The sequence below is a fragment of the Cebus imitator genome, unplaced genomic scaffold, assembly GCF_001604975.1.
Source record: "Cebus imitator isolate Cc_AM_T3 unplaced genomic scaffold, Cebus_imitator-1.0 Scaffold425, whole genome shotgun sequence".
Classification (NCBI taxonomy): domain Eukaryota; kingdom Metazoa; phylum Chordata; class Mammalia; order Primates; family Cebidae; genus Cebus; species Cebus imitator.
Genome location: NW_016107740.1, coordinates 584,380 through 591,663, shown reverse-complemented (window position 1 = coordinate 591,663; position 7,284 = coordinate 584,380). Strand labels below are relative to the sequence as shown.

Here is a 7,284-nt window from a genome sequence, read left to right as displayed (position 1 = left end):
AAAAAAAAAAAAAAATTAGCTGGGCACGGTGGTGCACACCTGTAGTCCCAGCTACTAGGGAGGCTGAGGCAGGAGAATCGCTTGAACCCAGGAGGCACAGGTTTCAGTGAGCCAAGATCATGCCACTGCACTCCAGCATAGGTGACAGAGGGAGGCTCCATCTCCTCTTATATTATTATATAATAATTTAATAAGTATATTAAATTTATGTGTTTATATTTTGACCATTTGCAGGCTGGGCAGCATAGCCTCCAGCAGAAACTAGAAACAGGCATTTTGAGGGAAGGAAGAATGAGACTGGAATTTTTGCCAAATGGTTTGTCTAAGTGTACATATTTAATAGATTATAGAAGGAGTTATGAACATTCATGATGGGGTGAATGTGTGCATGCATAGTAAGCAAACATACATGCTATTACACACATCTCATGTTCACTTCAGGGTGAAGACTTAACATTTAAATGCATTAAAATTAGGCTGCATAGATAAAAGGTGAAACAGAGGACACAAAGGCATGTTGTGCACAGACTCTGTGAACTGACCAGAATCAGTCCATCATCAGTGGTATCTAGTAGGAAGGAATACTGGTCAGCTGTTGTGCTGAAACTGCAAAAAGGGAGGGGAGCCCAGCAGTGTCAGGTGGTTAGTTGGTATCAGTGGTGTAGTAAGTCTTTCAAAAGGGGTGGTTCCTGTTTTACCCTCAGGAAAGAAAGTTTAATGGCGGTTAGTGAGGGTGGGAGTTTAACAAGGTGTGTCTGACCTCTCTTCTTGTCATGGCTGGGAATTCAGTTATTAAGCCTTCTGAGGTCCCCATGGCCCAAAAGGAGTCTGTTCAGTTGGCTGGGGGACTCGGGATTTTTTTATTCTCAGTATGTGATCTCTAGTCAGCCAATGGCCACTTGGCTGTATTTTGAATTTAGGCCCAGTTAGCCACTCAGCATCCATCTTGACAGATTAGCCTTTTGAGGGTTCACAAAAGAAATTTTTGGAGCTGAAAAGTACAATAACTGAAATGTGACTACCCTGGAAATCAGATTCTACCCACATTCAGGGTTTATTATCGTTGTCGCTTGTGCTCATGCTTGTGTTCCAGGCATGAGCCACCACGCCTGGCCTGTACAAGGATTTTCTTAATCATCTGACACCAATTAATCTCCCAATCTTTGCCAAGGGGCTCTGAGTGTTTCGGGGTACATCATCAGCACTCAGGCCGGCCATGTACAACTCTTTCTGGGCCTTCATTTCCTGATTGTGCAGAGCCTCAGAGTTGGCTACAGGTGAGAGCTTAGGGCCTTCTCATGTTTTCCTGAGCATGTATGCAGCCTGAGCATAAGCACGTGGCCTTCTAGATTCCCAGGAATATGTCAGACCTTTCCACAGTTCCTGTAGACATTTCACTGCTCAGCTTGTAAGCCCCCATAGGAGAGGCTTTCAGCAATAGGCCATCTTTCAGTCAGTACGAATAAAAGCCTCTCAAGTGAGTCTTCCACTGTTTTTGGTTCCTTTTATAAAGGGGTGGTTTTGGAGATCCTTTTTCTGCCATTTTTTAATGTCACCCAGCGTTTCCTCTTTTATCTTCTGGGGAATCATTTATGTAAGAATAGGATGGTCCTTTCTTTGACTCTTTGGTAAGATTGTCATAAAAACATCTAAATCTCAGTATTTTTTCATGAAAGATTTTTTATTGCTGCTTTATTTCTTTCACAGTGCATACTTTCTATTTTTTTCCAAGTATTTGAATTTTTTCTCTAGGTTCAAATTTATTGGCAAAAAATTGTTCATAGTATTTCTTATTGTCTTTTAAATCTATAAAGTATATGTGATTATGTTCCCATTTTATATCCTTGATATTGTCTATTTGTGTATATTTTTCCCATAAATTCTGCCAGATGATTGTCTATTTGATTAACCATTTAAAAAAAAATTTTTTTTATTGATTATCTCTGTTGTATTTTACTCTCTCATCTATTTCTGTTCATAATTATCTACTCTTTTCTACTTGCCTTGACTTTATGTTGTTGCTCTTTCTGTAACTTCTTAAGTTGGATGCGTGGCTCAATAATTTGCTACACTTCTTTGTGTGTGTGTGTTTTATAACAGGGTTCTACTCTGTGGCCCAGCCTGGAGTGCAGTGTAGTGATCATATCTCATTGCAACCTCAAACTCCTGGGCTCAAGCCATCCTCCTGCCTCAATCCTCCTAACAGGGAGGGCTATAGGCATGCGCTGCCACACCCAGCTAATTTTTATTTTCATTTTTGTAGAGATGAGGGCTCACTACATTGCTCAGGCTCGTCTTGAACTTTGGCCTCAATTGATGCTCCCACCTCCACCTCCCAAAATGATGGGATTACAGGCATAAGCCATTGGGTCTGACCTCATTTCTTCTTTTTAATGGTATTAATTTCCCATAAATACAATAGCACTGCATCTCATAAACATTGACATTTAAATTTTATTAATGTTCAGTTCTAAAGATTTTCCAATTTTAATTATGACTTCTACTTTGACTCATGATTTACTAAAGAGTGTGAATTTTAATTTCCAAAGTTAATTTTATAAGTCTCATTTATCATTTTATTACTGGTATTAAATTAATTGCACTGCAATTATAAAACATGGTCTGCATAAACTGATTCTTTAAAATTTTTAAGTCATGCTTCATAACTAGGCACTTAATGTTTGTAAATTCTCTATGTATGGTTGAGAAGAATACAGATTTTAAAATTGTTGGGTGCAGAGTTTTATGTATGCCCATTAGATTAAGATCGTTAATTATTGCGTTCCATTTTAAAAAATGTTTAAATTTTCTATATGTTAGTCTTCTATTGTTAGTTGAGCTGGGAAAGAGCTGAGCTGCCAAGTATCAGAGTAACCAATTAAAGCAGCAAACCAAAAATGAAAGTTTAGTAAACTTCTGCAATGGCACAAACAAGAGGCGAAACTGAAGAAAGCACCAACTCCTCCATTCTATCTTCCCCACAGAACTGCACACCAGTAGAGGGTCAGGTGGGACAATACAGCTGTAGGGATTATCTCATATTTGAGGGTGCCCCCCAACAAAAGACTCCAGTAGATTTATGGATCTTGGGGTCAAGGTGAAGGCAAGGGAGAAAGGCTAGAAGTAGAAATGTATGGAGTCAAAGTGGGTACAAGTAAGTATCTTTAAGGTTTTCCCTTCTCTCCCCATAAGGAGGCCTTAGCCAAGGTGCCTGAAGAAGACCTCTGCCCAAGGCCTCAGATAAGGAGAAAAAAAGGTTCCAGGGCTCCAAATGCAAACATGTTAAAAAGCATGACTGGCCAGGGGGCCTGAGACCTTGACAGCAACTACCCTCAGAGGCTGTAATGCCCTGGCTCTGCCCTAAGCCTGGTGTGGGGTGGGTAGCTTTCTCCTGTGGTCCTATCAGTTTTCGCTTCATCCATTTGAGGGTACTTTATTAGAAGCATACAATTGTAGAATTGTTATATCTTCTTGGTGAATTAAAAATGTAACCATAGCGATGCCCTCTATCTCTAATAATGCTTTTAGCTTAACAATGTATTATGCTGATATTAATATAACTATACTAGGTTTCTTTGGTTGATCTTTTTCTTGGAAAGATTTCCCTCCTTCTTTACTTTCAATCTTGCCTTATTGCTATGGTTGAGGCATATCTCTTAAAAATAGCACATATCACCAGCCTGGGCAAGATAGCAAGACCCTATCTCTACAAAAATTATTAGCCGAGTGTGGTGGTGCATGGTATAGTCCCACCTATTCAGCAGGCTGAGGCAGAATGTTCACTTGAGCCCAGGAGGTTGAGGCTGCAGTGAGCCACGATCACACAGTGGCGCTCAAGCCTCAGTGACAGAGCAAGACTCTGTCTAAAAACATAATGGCACATATCTAGATTTTAAAAACATAATTTGATTTTAAAATCTAAGTTTAGTCCATTTATATTTAGTATACATTATTTGGTCTTTTTACCCAAATAATATCTCTTACCTTTCTGTTTCATTTATCTTGGATTTTCTGTGCTGCTTTTCTCTTATCTTGTTTTTTGTGGTGTTTGCTTTTTTCCCCCTTATTCTATTTATCTCTCATTGTTTGAATTTATATACTTTTACTTTTCTTGATTAATTTCCTTGAAATGTTACCATGACTATTTTACTTAAGTCTAAAGGTAAATAATTTCTTAACCTTTGCCAGAACAATCAGAGACCTTTGAATATTTTATTCTCATTACACTTCCTTCCAACATACTATGCAGAACAGTATTCTAGCACTATCCTTTTATTAATCCAATGAGTTAGATATTATTATACATAAATAATATTTATTTGCATTTACATGTGTGCCTCCACTGACTACTGGTTTTTGTTTGTTTGTTCTAGAGAAGGGGGTCTCACTATGTCACCCAGGCTCGAGTGTAGTGGCTATTCACAGGCATGATCTGGCGCACTGCAGCCTCAAACTCCTGGCCTCAAGTGATCCTCCCAGTTCAGCCTCCTAAGTAGCTGGGACTAAAGGCACATGCCATCATGCCCCACCTGAATTCATTTTAATCCTTTATTTTTTTCTCAGGCCATCTACTGGATAATTTTCTTCTCTAGTAACATCCTTTAGACTTTTGTTTGGGTCTCTTGGTAGCAAATGCAGTTCCTCATTATATATAAATTTTCACTCTGGTTTTGAAAGACAGTTTGCTGGATAGGAAATTCAAGGGTAACAGTTATTTTCTCTTAACATTTTGGAGATACTAGTCTACCATCTTCTGGCCTCTCTGGTTGCTGTGGAGGAGACTGATGTCATTTTCATTTATGTTTTCTTTATCAATGATTTTTAAATCTTCTATTTGTTCTTGGTATTCTGCAGTTTCACTGCTTATGTTTAACCATTAATTTCTTTTTATTTTTCACTTTTGAGATACAATATGGTTTTTGAACTTGTCCTTTTTGAGATACAATGTGGATTTCTTTTAATTTTTCCTTCTTGAAAAACAATATACTTGCCATTCTCCTTGAGTGATTGGATTACCCTTTCCATATAAGTGTGAGGCTCAGTTCTGGCCAATTAGACATTGGCAGCTTTCAAGCAGTAGGGGCAGCTGGTGAAAATTTGGTAGCTAATAAAAAGAAACAAGCTGAGCCAGGAGTAGTGGCTGATGCCTGTAATCCCAACACTTTGGAAGGCCGATATGTAGTCGAATTACATGAGGCCAGAAGTTCGAGACCAGCCTGGCCAACATGGTGAAACCCTGTTTTTACTGAGAATACAAAAATTAGCTGGGCATGATAGTGCACATCTGCAATCCCAGCTACTCAGGAGGCTGAGGCACAAGAAGTGCTTGAACCCGGGAGGTGGATGTTGCAGTGAGCTGAAATCACACCACTGTACTCTAGCCTGAACAACAGAGCAAGACTCTGTCTCAGGGGAAAAAAAAAGAAAGAAAAAGAAAAGAAACAAGCTGGATATCTGCTTCTGGCATTATGGAGCAGATGTAGTGCAAGTTTTCTACACAAATGGTCATGTACTAGAAGGAATATATGGAGAAATTAACCTGTAAATTTCTTTTCTTTTCTTTTCTTTTTTTTTTTGAAAGAAAGAAAGAGAAAGAGAAAGGGGGAGAGAGAACAAGAGTCTTGCTCTATTGTCCAGGCTAGAATGCAATCTAAAAATAGGTATTAAAAATCTCTTTTATGTTGATAATTGTGCTTAACAGTGGAGACAGGAAGGAATAAAGGAAGAAAATAACAAACAAACAGCCAACCAATATTTCATTTAAGTCTGTAAAATGCTATGCAAATGCTGAAGAGTGATTTACTTCCAATTATGTGGTGGCTTTCAAAATAGGTGTAATATGATACAGAGAAAAATGTATGTTCTGTGGACCTGAGGTGAAGAATTCTATAAATATTCACTGAGTTTACTTGTTCCAGGTCTGAGTTCAAATCATAGATGTCCCTGTTAATTTTCTATCTCGTTGATCTGTCGAATATTAACAATGTGGTGTCAAAGTCTCCCGCTATTATTGTGCGGGAGTCCAAGTCTCTTTATAAGTCATTAAGAACTTATGTATCTGGGTGTTCCTATATTGGGTGCATATATATTTATGATCATTGACTCCTGTTGTTGCATTGATCCTTTTACCATTATGTAATGTCCTTCTTTGTTTCTTTTAGTCTTTGTTACTATTAAAGTCTATTTTGTCTGAGATGAAAGTTACAACTCCTGTATTCTTTTTTTTTTTTGGGGCTCTCCATTTGATTGGTAAGTCTTCCACCAATCCTTTGTTTTGAATCTTTGTGTGTCCTTGCTTATGAGATGGATCTGGATACAGCAAACCGATGGGTTTTGACTTTTTATTCAATTTGCCTGTTTGCGTCTTTGAATGGGCATTTAATCCATTTAAATTTAGGATTAGGCTGGGCGCAGTGGCTCACGCCTATAATCCCAGCACTTTGGGAGGCCGAGGCAGGTGGATCATGAGGTCAAGAGATCGAGACCATCCTGGTCAACATGGTGAAACCCCGTCTCTACGAAAAATACAAAAATTAGCTGGGCATGGTGGCGCATGCCTGTAGTCCCGGCTACTTGGGATGCTGAGGCAGGAGAATTGCTTGAACCCAGGAGGCGGAGATTGCGGTGAGCCGAGATCGCGCCATTGCACTCCAGCCTGGGTAACAAGAGCGAAACTCCATCTCAAAAAAAAAAAAATTTAGGATTAATATTGATATTTGTGAGTTTAATATTGTCGTTTAATGCTAGCTGGCTATTCTGCCAATTAGTTGATATAGATTCTTCATTATGGGAATACTGTTTACCTTTTGGTAAGTTTTTGGGATGACTGATACTGGTTGTTCCTTTCTGTGTATAGTGCTTCTTTCAGAAGCTCTTGTAAAGCAGGCCTGGTGGTGATGAAATCTCTGAGTGCTTGCTTGTTCGTGAAAAATTTTATTTTTCCATCATTTGTGAAGCTTAATTTGGCTGGATATGAGATTCTGGGTTGAAAATTCTTTTCTTTGAGGATATTGAATAAAGACCCCCAGTCTCTTCTAGTTTGTAGGGTTTCAGCTGAGAGATCTGCTGTGAGTCTGACAGGCTTCCCTTTATGAGTAACCTGACCTTTCTCTTTAGCTGCCCTTAGAATTTTCTCCTTTATTTCAACCCTGGTGAATCTAACAATTATGTGTCTTGGGGTTGCTCTACTTAAGGAATATCTTTGTGGTGTTCTCTGTATTACCTGAAGTTGAGTATTTTCCTGCCTTACTAGGTTAGGAAAGTTTTCCTGAATAATATCCTGAA

General features: G+C 38.8%; 1 long non-coding RNA gene across 1 annotated transcript in view; it reads right to left on the bottom strand.

Annotated features, from left to right (window-relative positions):
* LOC108290145 overlaps positions 1-7,284 on the bottom strand; it is a 48,261-nt gene that overhangs the window by 21,913 nt on the left and 19,064 nt on the right. The window lies entirely within an intron of this gene.